At 46.4% G+C, this 21,668-nt stretch overlaps 1 protein-coding gene across 1 annotated transcript in view; it reads left to right on the top strand.

Moving 5' to 3' along the window:
• The first annotated feature begins 10,713 nt into the window (after positions 1-10,713).
• The window catches only part of LOC307188662 (putative ATP-dependent RNA helicase DDX60), a 94,349-nt gene continuing 83,394 nt past the window's right edge, over positions 10,714-21,668 (top strand). The window contains exons 1-5 of the mRNA XM_079926089.1: positions 10,714-11,263; positions 17,180-17,290; positions 17,564-17,770; positions 18,677-18,942; positions 19,270-19,583. The gene's annotated coding sequence lies outside the window, so the exon portion shown is untranslated. The remainder of the gene's footprint in view (positions 11,264-17,179; positions 17,291-17,563; positions 17,771-18,676; positions 18,943-19,269; positions 19,584-21,668) is intronic.

Here is a 21,668-nt window from a genome sequence, read left to right as displayed (position 1 = left end):
CTCCGGAACCTGGTCTGCAGGCATCTTGTGGCATCACAGAGCTGGTCTCCAGCCGGGCTGCTCGGCCTGAGGCCCCCTGGCGGGTGTGCGCGGGGAACCGCTAGAAGGAGGGTGCGAGCATGTGCCCTGGCGCTGTGGGCACGCGCTACCGTGAGCTCCCAGAGTGGCCACTGGGATTTCCATGTCCGGCGGGGCCCAGGGCCTGTCCTGTCCCTCTGGAGGCGGGAAGACCAGCAGCTGGGTCTGACCCAGGCTCCTCTCAAATCACCGCTTCTGCCTGGGGTCCTGGGTCCCCAGTGGGGGAGGGTCTGTGCCCGGTGGGAGCGGCGTCTCTGCGCCCTGAAAGTCAGCGCTGCCGCCTTCAGAGCCGCGTGCTGTGGGGGCTGGTCTTCCCCGGGCAGGGCCCCCGGGGCTGGGGAGCCCCAGGTGGAGCCCGAACCTCTCCCTGCTGTGGGAGACCCTTGGCAGTTGTGATCATTCTCGTGTTTGTGGGTCGTCCCAGGCTGGGGGCCTTGACTACATCTCCACCCGCCCCTCTTCCCCTGTAATTGTGGCTCCTTTTTTCTCTCTTGAGTTTTAGAAGGTCTTTTCTGCTAGAGTCCACTCTGTCTCATCCATAGTTGCTCTGCAAACAGTGGTGATTTGGGGGCCCTGGGAGGAGATGAGCTGGGGTCTTCCGACCTGGCCATCCTGGCCACACCCTCCTATTTTACTGTATTTATTGAAAAAAGGTTCGTAGATTCTCTGATGAGCATGCCACTTTCTCCTTTCAGTCTTTTTTATTTTCTGTCTAAAAAAATCATGGACTCACGTATACAAGTGACGTTTATCGTGCGTCTCACGTGGTCACGATTGGCTCCTAGGCATCTTCTCACCTCCCTCAAGTCCTGTAGGCGTTTTTGTTTTTCTCAAAAATTTTCTATTTTATATTGGAGTGTAGGTGATTAACAAAGTGTTAGTTTCAGTTGTACAGCAAAGTGATTCAGTTATACATGAATACATATACATGTATCTATTCTTCTTCAACTTTTCCCATTTAGGTTGTTACATAATACAGGCATTTTTGCTTGTAGAACAAAGGGGGTCCCCGTTACCTTCGCTTTCCTGTAAGAAACGACTCTTGCCCAACATTCCAGGGGAGGGGGTGATAAAAAGTTGTGAATACCCTTCCCCAGTTCACTTTCCTCAAACAAAAACACACTCTCCACCTCCCATGTTCCCCAAAGTCTCATTTTTTGGCACAAATTTGGGGTTGTTTTAGTTATCACTTAAGTCTGTGGCTGTTCGGGGCTTCCCTGGTGATCCAGTGGTGAAGACTTCGCCTTCCAATGCAGGGGGTGCGGGTTCGATCCCTGGTCGGGGAGTTACGATTCCACGTGCCTCGTGGCCAAAAGACAAAGAAAAAAATATACAAAAAAGAAGCAATATTGTAACAAATTCAATAAAGACTCTAAAAATGGTCCACATCAAAAAGAAAATCTTGTAAGTATGGAGTTGTTTTATTTTTATTTGTTTATTTATTTATTTATTGGAGCTGTTTTAGTCCTCACTTAAACCTGGGGCTGCTTTAGTTACCAGGATGTCCTTATTGCAGTTACACTCCCTTGATTTCCTTGTCTGGCATCCCACCAGTCAGTGCTGCCTTGGTCCTGCCTGTACCCAGACCCGCCTGTTGCCCCGGGCCTCTGGCTGGACTGTTGTGCCGTCGCACAGGTGACCTGGTTCAAGCTTTGCCTCGGATTGCTCTGCCCTGGGTCCTCACTGTCAATCTGAGGTGGTGTGTGTAGTCAGGCCCTGGAGTCCCTCGGCTTAAATCCTTGCTTTACTATTTACTAGCTGTGCAATCCTGGGAAAGTTCATCTCTTGGGGTGACGGTTTCTTCATCTGTGAAACGGTGATGTTGACTGGAAAAAAAATGAACAACCTAAAAGTTGGGAGTTATGTTTTATCCAGTGGACAAAACTGAGGACTTCAGCCCGGGACGCAGCATCTCAGACAGCTCTGAGGGTCTGGCCCCAAGAGGTCAGGGAGGAGCGAGGATCTACAGGAGGTTTTGCAACAAAGACCAGGTAGTCGGAATTGAAAGATTACTGTTAATTAAAGAAAACCAGACATCTCCAGTTAAGGAACTTAGCGCTTTTCTGTGTATGGGAAGATGCAAAGTCTGGGCTCACTGGAATCATTCCTTTGACGTGAACCTCAGCTCTCTGGGGCCAGCGTCCTGTGCTTTCCCATCCTGAGTCGCTCAGGTGCATAGTTGTGGGTCCTGCAGCAGTTGACTGCTAGGTGGGCTGGGCAGTGGGCAGCCCATTTGTCTCCATCGTCTGGGCGGCTGTAATACGATGGCTTGATGGCTGCAACATCCTTCGTTGCAGTTTTCTTTCACAATGACAATAGTAATTTGATTGTCAATTGTCAAACAACAATGAGGTTGTTTTGAGAACTAACGGAAACGGTCCAGCACTCAGACTGTGCCCCGCACACGATCCGTGCTCCCAAATGCCAGCTGTCACTAGCAGGGACCTTTGCATCCTGACCACCGTGTGTGTTTTAGATTTTTCTCAGGTTCTTCCCTAGTGTGGAGCCTCTGGCACACACTTTTGGTCATCAACCTCCAGTCTCTGCTGGGTCTGTTGATCTGCACTTGTGTCCGTCTTCTTCTTCTTGGGGAATCTTCCTTCTCTCCCCTTGTTGGAATCCTAGCCCCTCTTCAACAATCAACTCTCTTTTTTTTAAAAAAAAATCTTCCTTGATAATCCCTCCTTTAGGGAACTGGGTTTGCCCTGGTTCTTTCACTGTTTCTGTTACTTATTCTGATGAATTCTGTGCGGGGATTTGTCATTAGGATGACACAGGATGCTCCAGAGCTGTGGGGCTGTCTTGTCTTCTCTGCAGTGGGCACACTCTGCATCTGTCCTTGCCAGCCTGCCATCTGTAGCTGTGGTTATCACAGAACCGTTATCATGGAATGCACGTGACCTTGGAGTTGTGTGACTATTGCTAACCAGATATGTGACCCATGGTGAGGGACCCAAACTGCTGGGTTTAGGTGATAATTCAATGGGGTGATAATCACCACCCACAGCATTTGTAAGGATTAGATGAAGCTGGAAAGAGATACCTGGAGGGTGCACATGCATTCCCTGGCACGCTCTCCTGCTCTGGAGTTCCCTTCCATGCTCTCTTTCCTTTGCCCTTGATTTTCCCTGTACAAAGACCATCCGGGGGGCCTCTCAGAGGTCTGTCTCAGAGTCCCTGCAGCCAGTGTGCATCCACCCTGCACCCTGCAGCCTTTCCCTGGATGACTGTAACCCTGTCCACGGGTCTCCTCTCCTCCCACTCCATTCTGTCCTGCAAATGACAGGCGGTGTAGTTGTTCTACTTCATAGGATTTTTGTGCTCAGGAATGTTTGGTGACTAATTCTACCTTAGGGTAAGAATAAAATAATTCTGGCCGTTAAGGTTGAAGAGATTTGATATAATTACAATCTTCCTGAATTTACTGAGACTCGTTTTGTGACCTAATATGTGGTCTATCAATGCTGGAGAATGTTGCATGTGCGTTCAAAAAGAATGTGTGTTCTGCTGCTTTTGGATGGCATGTTCTACATGTGTCTATCAAGTCCATTTGGTCTAATGTGTTGTTTAAGCCCACTGTTTTCATAATGATTTCCTATCTGGATTATCTGTCCACTGAAGTAGGTGGGGTGTTAAAGTCCCCTACTATGATTGGTTTGCTCTCAGTTTCTCGCTTTAAATCCATGAATATGGAGTTATGTATTTAGGTGCTCCTATGTTGGGTGCATATATACTTACAATTGTTATATCTTCTTCTTGGATTGATCCCTTGGTCATTCATATTATGCCCTTCTTTTTTTTTGGATTTTATTTTATTTATTTTTTATACAGCAGGTTCTTAGTTATCCATTTTATACATATTAGTGTATATATGTCAATCCCAGGCTCCCAGTTCATCACACCACCACCACCCCCGCCACTTTGCCCCCTTGGTGTCCATACGTTTGTTCTCTACATCTGTGTCTCAATTTCTGCCCTGCAAACCGGTTCATCTGTACCATTTTTCTAGGTTCCACATATATGCGTTAATATACAATATTTGTTTTTCTCTTTCTGACATGCTTCACTCCGTATGATAGTCTCCAGATTCATCCATGTCTCTACAAATGACCCAATTTCATTCCTTTTTATGGCTGAGCAATATTCCATTGTATATATGTACCACATCTTCTTTATCCATTCTTCTGTCAATGGGCATTTAGGTTGCTTCCATGTCCTGGCTATTGTAAATAGCACTGCAATGAACATTGGGGTGCATGTGTCTTTTTGAATTATGGTTTTCTCTGCAAATATGCCCAGTACTGGGATTGCTGGGTCATATGGTAATTCTACTGTTATATATATATATATATTTTTTTTTCTACTGTTATATTTTTAAGGAACCTCCATACTGTTCTCCATAGTGGCTGTATCAATTTACATTCCCACCAGCAGCGCAAGAGGGTTCCTTTTCTGCACACCTTCTCCAGCATTTGTTGTTTGTACATTTTCTGATGATGCCCATTCTAACTGGTGTGAGGTGATATCTGATTGTAGTTTTGATTTTCATCTCTAATAGTGATGTTGAGCAGCTTTTCATGTGCTTCTTGGCCATCTGTATGTCTTTTTTGGAGAAATGTCTATTTAGGTCTTCTGTCCATTTTTGGATTGGGTTGTTTGTTTTCTTAATACTGAGTTGCATGATCTGTTTATATATTTTGGAGATTAATCCTGTGTCCGTTGATTCGTTTGCAAATATTTTCTCCCATTCTGAGGGTTGTCTTTTCGTCTTGTTTATGGTTTCATTTGCTGTGCAAAAGCTTTTGAGTTTCATTAGGTCCCATTTGTTTATTTTTGTTTTTATTTCCATTACTCTAGGAGGTGGATCAAAAAAGATCTTGCTGTGATTTATGTCAAAGAGTCTTCTTCCTATGCTTTCCTCTAAGAGTTTTATAGTGTCCGGTCTTACATTTAGGTCTAGAATCCATTTTGAGTTTATTTTTGTGTATGGTGTTAGGGAGTGTTCTAATTTCATTCTTTTACATGTAGCTGTCCAGTTTTCCCAGCACCACTTATTGAAGAGGCTGTCTTTTCTCCATTGTATATCTTTGGCTCCTTTGTCATAGATAAGTTGACCATAGGTGCGTGGGTTTATCTCTGGACTTTCTATCTTGTTCCATTGATCTATGTTTCTGTTTTTGTGCCAGTACCATATTGCCTTGATTACTGTAGCTTTGTACGATAGTCTGAAGTCAGGGAGTCTGATTCCTCCAGCTCCATTTTTTTCCCTCAAGACTGCTTTGGCTATTCAGGGCCTTTTGTGTCTCCATACAAATTTTAAGATTTTTTGTTCTAGTTCTGTAAAAAATGCCATTGGTAATTTGATAGGGATTCCATTGAATCTGTAGATTGCTTTGAGTAGTATAGTCATTTTCACAATATTGATTCTTCCAATCCACAAACATGGTATATCTCTCCATCTGTTTGTATGATCTTTAATTTCTTTCATCAGTGCCTTATAGTTTTCTGCATAGAGGTCTTTTGTCTCCCTAGGTGGGTTTATTCCTAGGTATTTATTCTTTTTGTTGCAATGATAAGTGGGAGTGTTTCCTTAATTTCTCTTGCAGATTTTTCATCAGTAGTATATAGGAATGCAAGAGATTTCTGTGCATTAATTTTGTATCCTGTTACTTTACCAAATTCATTGATTAGCTCTAGTAGTTTTCTGGTGGCATCTTTACGATTCTCTGTGTATAGTATCATGTCATCTGCAAACAGTGACAGTTTTACTTCTTCTTTTCCAATTTGTATTCCTTTTATTTCTTTTTCTTCTCTGATTGCCATGGCTAGGACGTCCAAAACTGTGTTGAATTATACTGGTGAGAGTGGAGATCCTTGTCTTGCTCCTGATCTTAGAGGAAATGCTTTCAGTTTTTCACCATAGAGAATGATGTTTGCTGTGGCTTTGTCATATATGGCCGTTATTATGTTGAGGTAGGTTCCCTCTATGCCCACTTTCTGGAGAGTGTTTATCATAAATGGGTGTTGAATTTTGTCAAAAGCTTTTTCTGCATCTATTGAGATGATCATATGGTTTTTCTTCTTCAATTTGTTAATATGGTGTATGACATTGATTGGTTTGCATATACTGAAGAATCCTTGCATCCCTGGGATAAATCCCACTTGATCATGGTCTATGATCCTTTTAATGTTTTGTTGGATTCTGTTTGCTAGTATTTTGTTGAGGATTTTTGCATCTATATTCATGAGTGATACTGGTCTGTAATTTTCTGTTTTTGTAGTATCTTTGTATGGTTTTGGTATCAGGGTAATGGTGGCCTCGTAAAATGAGTGTGGGAGTGTTCCTTTCTCTGCAATTTTTTTGGAAGAGTTTGAGAAGGATGGGTGTTAGCTCTTCTCTAAATTTTTGATGGAATTCACCTGTGAAGCCATCTGGTCCTGGACTTCTGTTTGTTGGAAGATTTTTTTCTTTTCTTCTTTTTTTTTTTTTTTGCGGTATGTGGGCCTCTCACTGTTGTGGCCTCTCCCATTGTGGAGCACAGGCTCCGGACGCACAGGCTCAGCGGCCATGGCTCATGGGCCCAGCCGCTCCACGGCATGTGGGATCTTTCCAGACCAGGGCACAAACCCGTGTCCCCTGCATCGGCAGGCGGACTCTCAACCACTGCGCCACCAGAGAAGCCCTGTTGGAAGATTTTTAATCACAGTTTCTATTTCCTTACTTGTGATTGGTCTGTTCATATTTTCTATTTCTTCCTGGTTCAGTCTTGGAAAGGTATACCTTTTTATTGGCATAGAGTTGCTTGTAGTAGTCTCTTAGGATGCTTTGTATTTCTGCAGTGTCTGTTGTAACTTCTCCTTTTTCAGTTCTAATTTTATTGATTTGAGTCCTCTCCCTCTTTTTCTTGATGAGTCTGGCTAATGGTTTAATCAATTTTGTTTATCTTCTCAAAGAACTAGCTTTTACTTTTATTGATCTTTTTTTTTTTTAACATCTTTATTGGGGTATAATTGCTTTACAATGGTGTGTTAGTTTCTGCTTTATAACAAAGTGAATCAGTCATACATAAACATATGTTCCCATATGTCTTCCCTCTTGCGTCTCCCTCCCTCCCACTCTCCCTATCCCACCCCTCCAGGCTGTCACAAAGCACCGAGCCAATATCCCTGTGCCATGCGGCTGCTTCCCACTAGCTATCTACCTTACTACGTTTGTTAGTGTGTATATGTCCATGACTCTCTCTCGCCCTGTCACAGCTCACCCTTCCCCCTCCCCATAACCTCAAGTCCGTTCTCTAGGAGGTCTGCGTACTTTTATTGATTTTTGCTATTGTTTTCTTTGTTTCTATTTCATTTATTTCTGCTCTGATCGTTATGATTTCTTTCATTTTATTAACTTTGGGTTTTGTTTGTTCTCCTTGCTCTAGTTCCTTTCAGTGTAAGGTTAGATTGTTTATCTGAGATTTTTCTTGTTTCTTGAGGTAGGATTGTATTGCTATAAAGTTCCCTCTTAGAACTGCTTTTGCTGCATTCCATAGGTTTTGGATCATAGAGTTTTCATAGTCATTTGTGTCTAGATATTTTTTGATTTCCTCTTTGATTTCTTCAGTGACCTCTTGGTTATTTAGTAATGTATTGTTCAGCCTCCATGTGTTTGTGTTTTTTATGTTTCCCCCCCTGTAATTGATTTCTAATCCCATAGCGTTGTGGTCAGAAAAGATGCTTCATATGATTTCAATTTTCTTAAATTTACTGTGACTTGATTTGTGACCCAAGATGTGATCTATCCTGGAGAATGTTCCATGAGCACTTGAGAAAAATGTGTATTCTGTTGTTTTTGGATGGAATGTCCTATAAATATCAATTAAGTCCATCTTGTTTAATGTATCATTTAAAGCTTGTGTTTCCTTATTTATTTTCATTTTGGATGATCTGTCCATTGGTGAAAGTGGGGTGTTAAAGTCCCCTACTATGAATGTGTTACTGTCGATTTCCCCTTTTATGGCTGTTAGTATTTGCCTTATGTATTGAGGTGCTCCTATGTTGGGTGCATAAATATTTACAATTGTTATATCTTCTTCTTGGATCGATCCCTTGATCATTATGTAGTGTCCTTTGTCTCTTCTAATAGTCTTTATTTTAAAGTCTATTTTGTCTGATATGAGAATAGCTACTCCAGGTTTCTTTTGGTTTCCATTTGCATGGAATATCTTCTTCCATCCCCTTACTTTCAGTGTGTATGTGTCTCTAGGTCTGAAGTGTGTATCTTGTAGACAGAATATATATGGGTCTTGTTTTTGTATCCATTCAGCCAATCTGTGTCTTTTGGTGGGAGCATTTAGTCCATTTACATTTAAGGTAATTATTGATATGTATGTTCCTATTCCCATTTTCTCAATTGTTTTGGGTTCATTATTGTAGGTCTTTTCCTTCTCTTGTGTTCCTTGCCTAGAGAAGTTCCTTTAGCATTTGTTGTAAAGCTGGTTTGGTGGTGCTGAACTCTCTCAGCTTTTGCTTGTCTGTAAAGGTTTTAATTTCTCCATCAAATCTGAATGAGATCCTTGCTGGGTAGAGTAATCTTGGTTGTAGTTTTTTCTCCTTCATCACTTTAAATATGTCCTGCCAGTCCCTTCTGGCTTGCAGAATTTCTGCTGAAAGATCAGCTGTTAACCTTATGGGGATTCCCTTGTGTGTTATTTGTTGTTTTTCCCTTGCTGCTTTTAATATGTTTTCTTTGTATTTAATTTTTGACAGTTAGATTAATATGTGTCTTGGCGTGTTTCTCCTTTGATTTATCCTGTATGGGACTCTCTGTGCTTCCTGGACTTGATTAACTATTTCCTTTCCCATATTAGGGAAGTTTTCAACTATAATCTCTTCAAATATTTTCTCAGTCCCTTTCTTTTTCTCTTCTTCTGGAACCCCTATAATTCGAATGTTGGTGCGTTTAATGTTGTCCCAGAGGTCTCTGAGACTGTCCTCAGTTCTTTTCATTCTTTTTTCTTTATTCTGCTCTGCAGTAGCTATTTCCACTATTTTATCTTCCAGGTCACTTATCCGTTCTTCTGCCTCAGTTATTCTGGTATTCATCCCATCTAGAGTATTTTTAATTACATTTATTGTGTTGTTCATCGTTGCTTGTTTCATCTTTAGTTCTTCTAGGTCCTTGTTAAATGTTTCTTGCATTTTTTCCATTCTATTTCCAAGATTTTGAATCATCTTTAGTCTCATTACTCTGAATTCTTTTTCAGGTAGACTGCCTATTTCCTCTTCATTTGTTAGGTCTGGTGGGTTTTTATCTTGCTCCTTCATCTGCGGTGTGTTTCTCTGTCTTCTCATTTTGTTTATCTTACTGTGTTTGGGGTCTCCTTTTTGCAGGCTGCAGGTTCGTAGTTCCCCTTGATTTTGGTGTCTGTCTCCAGTGGCTAAAATTGGTTCAGTGGGTTGTGTAGGCTTCCTGGTGGAGGCGACCAGTGCCTGTGTTCTGGTGGATGAGGCTGGATCTTTTTTTTCTGGTGGGCAGGTCCACGTCTGGTGGTGTGTTTTGGAGTGTCTGTGGCCTTATTATGATTTTAGGCAGCCTCTCTGCTAATGGGTGGGGTTGTGTTCCTGTTTTGCTAGTTGTTTGGCATAGGGTGTCCAGCACTGTAGCTTGCTGGTCGTTGAGTGAAGCTGGGTGCTGGTGTTGAGATGGAGATCTCTGGGAGATTTTTGCCATTTGATATTATGTGGAGCTGGGAGGTCTCTTGTGGACCAGTGTCCTGAAGTTGGCTCTCCCACCTCAGAGGTACAGCACTGACTCCTGGCTACAGCACCAAGAGCCTTTCATCGACATGGCTCAGAATAAAAGGGAGAAAAAGTAGAAAGAAAGAAAGAAAGAAAGAAAGAAAGAAAGAAAGAAAAAAGGAAAGAAAGAAAGGAAGGAAGGAAGGAAGGAAGGAAGAAAGAAAGGAGGGAGGGAGGGAGGGAGGGATGGAGGAAGGAGGGAAGGAAGGAAAGAAAGAAGGAAAGAAAGAAAGAAGGTAAAATAAAATAAAGTAAGATAAAAGTAAATAATTAAAATAAAAATAATTATTAAGAAAAAAAATTTTTTTAAAAGAAAAAGAAAAAGAAAAACCGGACGGATAGAACCCTAGGACAAATGGTTGGAAGCAAAGCTATACAGACAAAATTTCACACAGAAGCATACACATAAATCTTGCTCTCAAAGTCCACCTCCTCAATTTGGGAGGTGATTTGCTGTCTATTCAGTTATTCCACAGATGCAGGTACATCAAGTTGATTGTGGAGCTTTCATCCGCTGCTCCTGAGGCTGCTGGGAGAAGTTTCCCTTTCTCTTCTTTGTTCGCACCGCTCCCGGGGCTCAGCTTTGGATTTGGCCCCGCCTGTGCGTGTAGGTCGCCGGAGGGCGTCTGTTCTTTGTTCAGACAGTACGCGGTTAAAGGAGCTGCTGATTCCGGGGCTCTGGCTCACTCAGGCCGCGGTGGGCGGGGAGGGCGGGGCACGGAATGCGGGGCGGGCCTGCGGCGGCAGAGGCCGGCGTGACGTTGCATCAGCCTGAGACGCGCCGTGAGTTCTTCCGGGTGAGTTGTCTGGCAGTGGCGGGCTGCACAGGCCCCCCGGAAGTGGGGTGTGGAGAGTGACCTGTGCTCGCACACAGGCCCCTTGGTGGCGGCAGCAGCAGCCTTAGCGTCTCAGGCACGTCTCTGGGGTCCGCGCTGTTAGCCGCGGCTCGCGCCTGTCTCTGGAGCTCCTTTAAGCGGCGCTCTGAATCCCCTCTCCTCGCGCACCAGGAAACAAAGAGGGAAGAAGTCTCTTGCCTCTTCGGCAGGTGCAGACCTTTTCCCGGACCCCCTCCCGGCTAACTGTGGCGCACTAACCGCTGCAGGCTGTGTTCAGGCCGCCAACCCCAGTCCTCTCCCTGCCTCCGACCGAAGCCTGAGCCTCAGCTCCCAGCCCCGCCTGCCCCGGCGGGGGAGCAGACAAGCCTCTCGGGCTCGTGAGTGCCGGTCGGCCCCGATCCTCTGTGCGGGAATCTCTCCACTTTTCCCTCCGCACCCGTTGCTGCGCTCTCCTCCGCGGCCCCGAAGCTTCCCCCCTCCACCACCCGCAGTCTCCGCCCGCGAAGGGGCTTCCTCGTGTGTGGAAACGTTTCCTCCCTCACAGCTCCCTCACACTGGTGCAGGTACCGTCCCTATTCTTTTGTCTCTGTTTTTTCTTTTCTTCTTTTGCCCTACTGAGGTACGTGGGGAGTTTCTTGCCTTTTGGGAGGTCTGAGGTCTTCTGCCAGTGTTCAGTAGGTGTTCTTTAGGGGTTGTTCCACGTGTAGATGTATTTCTGGTGTATCTGTGGGGAGGAAGGTGATCTCCGCGTCTTACGCTTCCGCCATTTTCCCCTCGTCCTATAGAGTGTTTTTTTTTAAGCCACTCTATGTCTTTTGATTAGCAAATTTAGTCTATTTACATCAAAAGTAATTATTGATAGATATGTACTTATGGCCATTTTGTTAATTGTTTTCTGTCTGTTTTTGTAGTTTCACTCTGTTCCTTTGAACTTCTCTTTCTCTCTTCCCTTGTGTTTTGGTGGTTTCTTAGTGTCATGTTTAGATGCCTTTCTCATTTTCTTTGGTTTATTTACTTTGTTTTTTTCCTTTGTGGTTACCATGGAGTTTACATGTAATATCCTATGTAAACAGTAGCCTGTTTTAAGTTGGTAGCAAGTTAAATCTGAACACATTCCAAAGCTTTATCGTTTTACTACCCCACCAAGTTTTATATTTTGATGACATGTTTTCCATCTTTTTATTTTATGTATCCCTTAAAAATCATTGTAGGGCTTCCCTGGTGGCGCAGTGGTTCAGAGTCCGCCTGCCGATGCAGAGGACGCGGGTTTGTGCCCTGGTCCGGGAAGATCCCACATGCCACGGAGCGGCTGGGCCCGTGAGCCATGGCCGCTGAACCTGCGCGTCCGGAGCCTGTGCTCCGCAACGGGAGAGGCCACGGCAGTGAGAGGCCCGTGTACCACAAAAAAAGAAAAAAAAAAAAATCATTGTAATTTTAATTTTCCTACTTTTGTTTTTTAACCTTTGTGTTTTCTTTATAAGTGATTGAAACACTACCTTTTTTCTATATTTACAGTTTCCAGTGAGTTTTTTCTTTTTTTTCTTTTTTTTGGCGGTACGCGGGCCTCTCAGTGTTGTGGCCTCTCCCATTGCGGAGCACAGGCTCCGGACGCGCAGGCTCAGCGGCCATGGCTTACAGGACCAGCCGCTCCGCGGCATGTGGGACCTTCCGGGGCACGAACCCGTGTTCCCTGCATCGGCAGGCGGACTCTCAACCACTGCGCCACCAGGGAAGCCCCTTCAGTGAGATTTTATATTCATTTGTTTTCTTATTATTAATTAGTGTCATTCCTTTTCAGCTTAAATAAGTCCATTTAATATTTCTTGTAGGGCTGGTTTAGTGGTGGTGAACTCCTTTAGCTTTTGCTCATCTGGGAAAATCTTGATCCCTCCTTTAATTCCAAGTGATAACCTTGCTGGTAGTGAATTCTTGCTTTGGAGGTTTTCTTCTCTTAGCACTTTGAATATGTTATGCCATTCCTTCTTGCCTGTAAGTTTTCTGCTGAAAAATCTGCTGATAGCCTTATGGGAGTTCTCTTGTGTGTAATAAGTTGTTTTATTCTCGCTGCATTCAGGATGCTCTCTTTATCCTTACCTTTTACCATTTTAATTTTCATGTGTCTTGATGTGGTCTCTTTGGGTTCCTCTCTTTGTTTTTTTTTTACATCTTTATTGGAGTATAATTGCTTTACAATGGTGTGTTAGTTTCTGCTGTGTAACAAAGTGAATCAGTTATTACATATACATATGTCCCCATATCTCCTCCCTCTTGCTTCTCCCTCCCTCCCATCCTCCCTATCCCACCCCTCTAGGGGTTCATCTTATACAGAACTCTCTGGGATTCCTGGACCTGGATGTGTGTTTCCTTCCTCAGATTAGGGAAGTTTTCAGACACTATTTCTTCTGTTAATTTTTCTGGTTCGTGCTCTCTCTCTGTTCTCCTTCTGGGCCCCCCATCATGCAAACGTTATTCTGATCGATGGTGTCCAAAGGGCCCCTAAGGTATCTTCACTTTATACAACTTTTCTTTTTTCACTTTGCTGCTCTGTTTGGCTGCATACCTCTGCTTCGTCTTCCAGCTCGCTGATTTGTCTTCTACCTGCTGTGGAACCTCTCTGGTGTGTTTTCCAGTTCAGTAACAGTACTGTTTGTTGGAAGTTCTCACTGTGTGGCCTGGAGTAGAGGACACTTTGTTTCAAGGATTTAAAATCAGTGAGGGTCACTTTAATGCTCTGGATAAACACATACGAGGTTTGAGGGTATTGCTCTAAGCCTCTAAATTTGGCAGTAGTTTGTTACACAGCACTACATACTGATAGATATTTTGACTTAGGATTTTGGAAGTGGAGCATGAAAGTGTTGCTGCAGAATCAAGGGGTGGAAGATGCATAGAGGCAACGATCAGCAGGTACAAGCAGGTAAAACCACAAATAGGAAGCAAGATGCCAGGGCATGGAATTGATAGACAAGTGTGCTGGCATCCCCCGGGATTATGGCAGGACTTTGGGTGAAGAAGAAAGTCAAGAGCCCAACTGGATCCAAAGTCTTGATTAAACAAGGTGGGTGAAGGACCGTCCACTCAAAGGACCAACGCTTGAAAGACCAGGACTTTTTATAAGAAGAAGCAATTGTTTGGAAGCTGAACTGGGACCCAAGGAAAGGCCACTGACCCCACCTCCCAACCTCAGATGCACATGGAAATGGGCTCTGGTGGTAAATGGGAAAGTGCATGGGACTCACTTTCACCACATCACCTCGGGTGACGCATGGCAAGGCCAGAAGCAGACCAAGAGCAGACACCAGAAAGAGTCTGACACCTTTGTTATTCAAATTCTTGGGGGTGGGAGTACACCATGCTGGGCCACTCAGAGGAAGCATCAGGGTCAGTCAGGGGGCAGAGGAGAGGGAGAATTGTGGGCAGTGCCTTTACTGGGGTTTCCATGCAAAGGAATTGGTGAGGCAGGGTAAGCAGTTTAGGATTAGCTGACTTGAATAAATTCCACAGGCTCTGGGCACAGTGGGGCCCCCCCGCACAGAATGATGTAAAGTCAGTCCACATTGAGATCAGCATGCACTCCGAAAGTGCCCTCCGAGACTCCTTCGCTCTTGAGGCATTAACAGTCTCCTTTCAAGACTCCTGAAGTATCTGGACCACCTACAATGGCCATGGTACCCACGGGCTTCTGATATAAAACGCTGCCCTTCCTCAGCTCTGCACTGTACATGCCGGGATCTCCCGGCAGCAGAGGCTCTCACAGACCCTGAGCCCATGACCCTCTGTTCTCTGGACTCATTGCTTTGAGTCATAAAAGCAATGCCCCACAGCATGGAACTGTGACGAGACCTCTCCCTAAAGGATGGAGCCGAGCCTGGACCCTCCGGCAGGTCCCAGTGTGGAGCAGGGCACGTCCTCTGTGGCCCCTGCCCTCAGGCCAGAGCTGGAGGAGGCCCCCCGCTCCCAGACCCCTCGGCTGCCTGGGGAACCCCTTGGGATCAACTGAGTGAACAGAATTGGGAGTTTGCAGAGTTTATAGATGGAGTCGCCGTCACCGTGTATGGAGGAACTCAGAGACGTGTGGCTGATTTCCTGTCTCTTAAACCAGGTGTCCTGGCCGAGGGGGGGCCGAGGTCGGCACAGCCGGCCACCCTTTAGGCAGCCGTCGCAGCTCCGATGCCCGGCCGAGGATGGTCCCCATCTGTGCATTTTCACGTATACCTGGCTGGTGGCCTGCGAATCCTTCCTTTTGGGGTGAAGAACGCTGGGGATCTTTGCTTTGCAGATACTCACATATAAAGCAAGGCAACAGACATCTCTACACATGCTCAACCCCAGACAACCTCACTGGGGCATGTCTTGTCCCCTTAGGAGTTCCAGATGTTACCCAGATGTCACCCACAGTGAGGACTCATTTCCTGTCTCAGAAGACAGTGCTGGGCCTTGAAGGAAGTTCAGTGCCATTGCCACCTTCCCTATAGGTCCCTGGCAGCTGGTTTCATTTGTTTAGTTAAGAGGACCAAGGGACTCTTCAAAGAGCTCTGATTTAAGTTACAAGGTAGCACATGCCTCCCCACCCCCCGCCGTCTCCGTGGGTGTCACCATTGCCACAGGCATTGATTAAGTGAACTTTCTGCCCCTGGGGGTTGCATTTCCCCCACTCCTGCCACTTAGACCCCTCAACTCCCTTTAGTGCCCACAAGGACGGGCACCTCTGAAGTTCACATTTCCATGGGTCGCCTCTCCCCCTGACTCTCTCCCTCCTGGCCAGGGCTCCACTTTGCTTCCTGGAGAGGTATTTGTCCTGCTCACTAAAAGTCTGGGTCATCACCAAGGTTTAAATGGATGTCAAGGTATCGTAAGGCCTAAAATTCCATATGTTGCTGTAGAGACGGACAAATGTCCTCTGCCCTCTTAGGGTCTCTGGCTGAGCCTAAGTGTTAAAGTTACATAAAACAGATGAACAGGAGAAAAGCATACACAGTTTGTTGAATTTTTCCCTGTACTTGGGACCCTTCACAAGAGAATGAAGTCCAAAAGAAGTGACTAGAGCAGAAAGATTTTAAAAAAATTTTATTGGAATATAGTTGATTTACAATGTTGGGTTAGTTTCAGACGTAAAGCAAAGTGAATCAGTTATACATATGCATATACCTGCTCATTTTTAGATTCTTTTCCCATACAGCCCATTACAGAGTATTGAGTAGAGTTCCCTGTGCTGTACAGTAGGTCCTTATTAGTTACCTATTTTATATTTTACAGTAGTGTGTATATGTCAATCCCAATCTCCCAGTTTATCCCTCCCCTTTTCCCCCAGTAACTATAAGTTTGTTTTCTATGTCTGTGAGTCTATTTCTGTTCTGTAATTACTTCATTTGTGTCATATTTTAGAACTCCACATATAAGTAATATTATATGATATTTGTCTTTCTCTGACTTATGTCACTTAGTAGGATAATCTCTAGGTCCATCCATGTTGCTGCGGATGGCAATATTTCATTCTTTTTTATGGCTGAGTAATGTTCAATTGTATATATGTACCACATCTTTATCCATACCTCTGTTGCTGGACATTTAGGTTGCTTCCTTGTCTTGGCTATTGCTATGAACATAGGGGTGCATGCAGAGCAGGAAGATTTTATACCTTTTAGACAAAGAAACAATAAGTATGTGAAGAATCGGCAAGACAGAGGGCTTTGGGCTGGGGTAGTAGAAGGTGAGAAGTGACCAGGTGAGTTCACACAGCCTTCTGCCTCCTTGGCCCTGTGTTCCCCATCTCTGGTGATGAGGATGCCCTCTGTCCTCTGGTCCCGGGGGATGGGGGGGGAGTATCCCCTGATTTCAGGGAAGGGTGTAAAGGTGGTGGTTGGAGTAGCCTTTCTGCTTCTTGCCGTCCAGCTGGGATGCTCCACGTGCTGGCGTGCCATATTTTGGGGGAGCGTCACTGCCTTGACATCCTCGACATCTTTGAGCCTCCCAGGGATCCCTGAGTTCCTCCAGGGGCACACCTGCTCTCTGGGGGGCTTGTCAGGTGAGAGCAGATATACCCCCATGCCCGACCCCCCCAACCCCGGCCAGTTCCTCTGTCCTCCGGATCAGCTGCATTTACCCAGGAGTTGTCACTCCCTGACCACCAGCACGATTATTTCAGCAAGCAATCACGACTTCCCAAGGGAACCAGGGTCACCCCACCCTCTGGTTATGACCAAGTCTGCCTTCTACAGTCCCACCTGGTGACTTTGCTCCCCGGTCCTGGCCTGTGTGCCCTGCCTGGGGGGCTGGCTCCTTCCGGGGCTGTGAGTACATGGGACAAGCCACCTGTAATCACGTCTGTCCAGGACAGGGGTCCTGCGCTTGGCTGTGGCCCCTGACTCGAGGGCGGGTGGAAGGAGACCTATCAAATGGTTGGAGGCCCCCAAAGAGGAAGGACTAGTAGGTTGCTTTAATCCAGAAGCAATGAGGAAGCATTGGCGTGTGTTCAACAGGGACCGGACAGGCTCCGTTTTCCATGCTCACTGGTGACCCTGGCAGCAGGTGGAAATGGGATGGAGGGACCGACTGCAGTCCGGCGGGGAAGAGCTGTTTCAGCCGTCCAGGTGAGAAGTGGTGATGCCCTCACTGGCCTGTGGAAAATGGCAGCACAGAGGTGCCAGATTCCATCCATGTTAGGAGCTCAGGTTCACTGGGATTTGAGTGAAGATTCAACAGCAGTCCCCAGGCTCTAATTTGAGCAACTGTTACGTGATCACTCCATTAATCCCAAGAGATGGGAGGGAAAGAAATAGAGCTAAAGAATACTGTAACTGAAACCGAGGGAGAAGAGGCTCTTAGGAAAAGAGAGATTGGCTGAAATCTTTCAAAAATTTCAGAGAGAGAAGTCAGTGAATCGTGGACCAGAGGACCATTATCCTGATTTCTCAATCAATGACTCATCACTGGTGTCTGACAGAGCAGTTTCAAGGCAGATCTGGAATAAAGGGGCTCAAGGACTCGGCGGAGGGGAAGAGGTGTAGACAGTGCATGTAGACCACGAGAGGCCACCATGCCAAAAAGCAGGTGGCTTCCACCTCCCTCTGGTAAGGACCCTCCGAGCCCCCTGGGTAAGTACCAATCATTTCCTGAGCTCCAGAGCCTTACTTCAGTCCATCCTGCAAAGTATTGATACCTTTGCTCTGAGCTCATGGGTGTCAGGAGTCAGGACACTGACCTTTGGGCAGGAGGAGGGAGGGGCATTGCCCAGCTGGCCCCAGGCAAGCGCCTTAGAGAGCTTGGCGAAGGAGGGACACAAACGGAGCGTCACTTTAGACCAGTCAGGTGTCAAGTTCCAGGTTCTCTTGTTTTCTTTCTCACTATCATCACAAGAAACATCACAAACTTGCAAATAAATAATCAATAAATAAAAGCCTGATGGCTGTGAGAAGTGTCCACCTTCTCAGCCCCTGCCCTTTTCTCCAGTCGATGGCCATCTGTCTGTTTTCCCCTGTGGATCAGTGAGAGCCTGGACCTCTCTTCTTTTCTTGCGGACAGAGCAGCTCCTGGCTTCCCACTGTTGCTAAGATTCCCCCACCCACCACTTCCTGGAATTCCAGCGTATTTGCACATTTATGGCGTTCATGAAGTTCATGAAATTAAGCACGTGAGCACAGTAAGCAACTGCAAACATCAACAGGCAGAAATTACGTAAAAATAACATCAATTAAAGTGAGAAATAGGGAATTCCCTGGCCGTCCAGCCGTCAGGACTCTGCCTTTTCACTGCCTGGGTTTCAGTCCCCTGGCAGGGGAACTAAGATCCCACAAGCTACCTGGTGGGGCAAAAAAAAAACAACAGTGAGAACGTTGTGCTTTCGATTTCACAGAAAGATGTTTCTCGGTCCATGAAAGCTCCAAATATAGTTGACACAGAACGGTAATTCTCAGCTTCTCATCACAGAAACTCCAAGTTCACGCGTTCTTAACTGGTTTTTTTCTTTTTGCATAAAGGTGGAATTTCAGATTCCACAGTACCTTACATTTGAGAAATGGAATATTTCCTGACACATCATTAAACAAAGAACGTCACAGTCATCAGCGATTGCAGCCCTCCAAAGTGAGCCGGTGAGCCCTGAGGGAACTCAGGAAGGAAAAGAATACCTGCCATCTAGCAGCCATCAGACTGCAGCCACTCCCTGCCGTGAGCCACGCGGAAACTCAGGATGAGAAAACATTGGCCCCAGAGAGCTGAGGTGCAGATCAAAGGAATGATTTCAGTGAGCCCAGACTCTTGCATCTTCCCATATATAGAAAAGCACTAATTTCCTTAACTTGGGATATCTGGTTTTCCTTAATTAACAATAATCTTCTGACGTTCAGACTCCTTGCCCTTTCTTGCAAAAACTATGTAATCTGGCTCCGCCCCCCTCACCTCCTCAGAGCAGTTTCTCAGGGTTTCTTGAGATGCTGCTTCCTGGGCTTGAAGTCCTAAAAATTCCTATCGAGTAAAACGTAACTCTCAACTTCTAGGTTGTGAACATTTTTTAGGTGGACACATTTCACCTATTTCTAATTCCGCCTCTTCTTGATTTTATCTTGTTTAGATAGATGTCCCGGATTTCTCTGCCTCATTTCCCTCTATTTCATGCCCAAATCCCAAAGTCCTCTGCTGCCTCTTGCTGGATGTTGTGACAGAAGGATGCTCAAACCACCTACCAGCTCACACAACTGAAGCGCGGTGAAACGAAACTTGAAACTGAAGTCCTGCAAACGATAAAGGAAACCGAAAGTCTCCCGGACCTCTGGCCTTACGGGGGCCCCGCCCCGTCCGACCCCTACACCGGTTCTACGCTCCGCGCCCTCCTGCCTTTCTGCGGTGCGCTCAGCTGCCCTTCAGAGGCTGCGGGTCCGGCTCCAGGTTCGGTCCGGGGTAAAGGGTGTGAGGGCGTCTCGCGGGTCCCAGGGCGCTGCGGTCTCGCAGGGGCTCGAGGTCTTTGACCTGATGGGCGGGGAGGTGCCCGGCGCGGGCGTTGGGCGCAGGGGACGCAGGGCGGGGGCGAGGGATGCGCGATGCTCCGGGGGCCGGCGCGTCGCAGAGCTCCGGAGTTGCAAGGGGGAAGTGGGCGCTGGCGGGGGCGGGCGCGTGGAGCGCTGAGGTCTGAGGAGGGAGGCGAGTGCTCAGGCACTAAGGGTCCTCTTCGGAGAAAGGGTGGGCATGGGGCTACTGGGGAGACCAAAGCGCGTCAGAGGCGGGCAGGGCCGGTGAGCCCTGGACGGGGCAGCGCCAAGCAGCTTCCTCATCCCTGCGGAGCCTCGGACCCAAACCAAACTTGCAGAATCAGAGTCTGCATTTTCATAAGGTCTCCCAGGTGATTCCTACATTTCAGTGGCTTAGCGCTGTAAGAATTTATTTATTTTTTTAACGAAGTATTCACGGTCAAGGGGTACGCATTCGTTTTCTATTGCTGTGCAACAAATGATCACCACTTCAGTGGCTGAAGTCCGTCGAAATTCACCGTGGTGGATAGACCTAGAGTCTGTCATACACAGTGAAGTAAGTCAGAAAGAAAAAGACAAATACAGTATGCTAACACATATATATGGAATTTAAGAAAAAAAAAATGTCATGAAGAACCTAGGGGTAAGGCAGGAATAAAGACGCAGACCTCCTAGAGAACGGACTTGAGGTTATGGGGAGGGGGAAGGGTGAGCTGTGACGGGGCGAGAGAGAGTCATGGACATATACACACTAACAAACGTAGTAAGGTAGATAGCTAGTGGGAAGCAGCCGCATGGCACAGGGATATTGGCTCGGTGCTTTGTGACAGCCTGGAGGGGTGGGATAGGGAGGGTGGGAGGGAGGGAGACGCAAGAGGGAAGAGATATGGGAACATATGTATATGTATAACTGATTCACTTTGTTATAAAGCAGAAACTAACACACCATTGTAAAGTAATTATACCCCAATAAAGATGTTAAAAAAAAAAAAAAAAAAAGAGTTTCAGTGGATGGGAAGTCCAGGCAGGGGGCTGAGCCCCGGACCTGCGTCTCCCGGCTGGAATGAAGGCGTCCGCTGGCTGGAAGGATCCAGTTCCTTGCAGCTGTGGGGCTGGAGTTCCCTGTTTCTTGTTGGCCGGAGGCTCGTCCTGGCCTGTAGAGACCCCGCTGAGGGGCTTAGCCTCAGCTTTAGGTCTGCAGAGCCAGCAGGAGAATCTCCTTTCTCCTGTGTATGATAGTCTCGCAGATGTACCCCCATGAGGGGAGACGCTGTCCCACTAAAGTCGCAGGTCCTGCCCACGCCCAGGGGACAGGTTATGGGGGGCGGGGCACACCGGGGAGGCTGGGGTCTCAGAGGCCACCCTCAAGTCCTGCCCACTGCGGGTCAGCTCCTCTGCAGGCCTTGTTTCAGGAGCGGTCCCCTTGCGTGCTCCACCATCACCTGGACCGTGTTCTCTGGCTCTGGCTGTCTCTCCTTCAACGTGTAGTCCACGATTCCTCTTTTTTTTCCCCTTCTTTCAATTTAAGATTTTAAAATCAGAACCCAAACAAGGTTCTGACACTACTGTGTTTGGAAGTTTGTTACCATCTCTTTCATCCTCTTGCAATTTATTTCTTAGTAAGCTGGGGGGTTTTGTTTGAAAGTTTATATTGGTGGTGGTTTTTCTTTTGTTTTTTTTTAATTAATTAATTTATTTTTGTCGGCGTTGCGTCTTCGTTGCTGCTCAAGGGCATTCTCTAGTTGCTGCGAGCGGGGGCTACTCTTCCTTGCGGTGCACAGGCTTCTCTTTGCAGTGGCTTCTTGTTGTGGAGCACGGGCTCTAGGCAGGTGGGCTTCAGTAGTTGTGGCACGTGGGCTCAGTAGTTGTGGCTCATGGGCTCTAGAGCGCAAGCTCAGTAGTTGTGGTGCACGGGCTTAGTTGCTCCACGGCATGTGGGATACCCCCGGACCAGGGCACGAACCCGTGTACCCTGCATTGGCAGGCAGATTCTTAACCACTGTGC

This window comes from Stenella coeruleoalba (genome assembly GCF_951394435.1).
Source record: "Stenella coeruleoalba genome assembly, chromosome: 7".
NCBI lineage: Eukaryota > Metazoa > Chordata > Mammalia > Artiodactyla > Delphinidae > Stenella > Stenella coeruleoalba.
The sequence above is the reverse complement of the archived record's forward strand: the minus strand, read 5'-3'. Positions and strand labels throughout refer to the sequence as shown.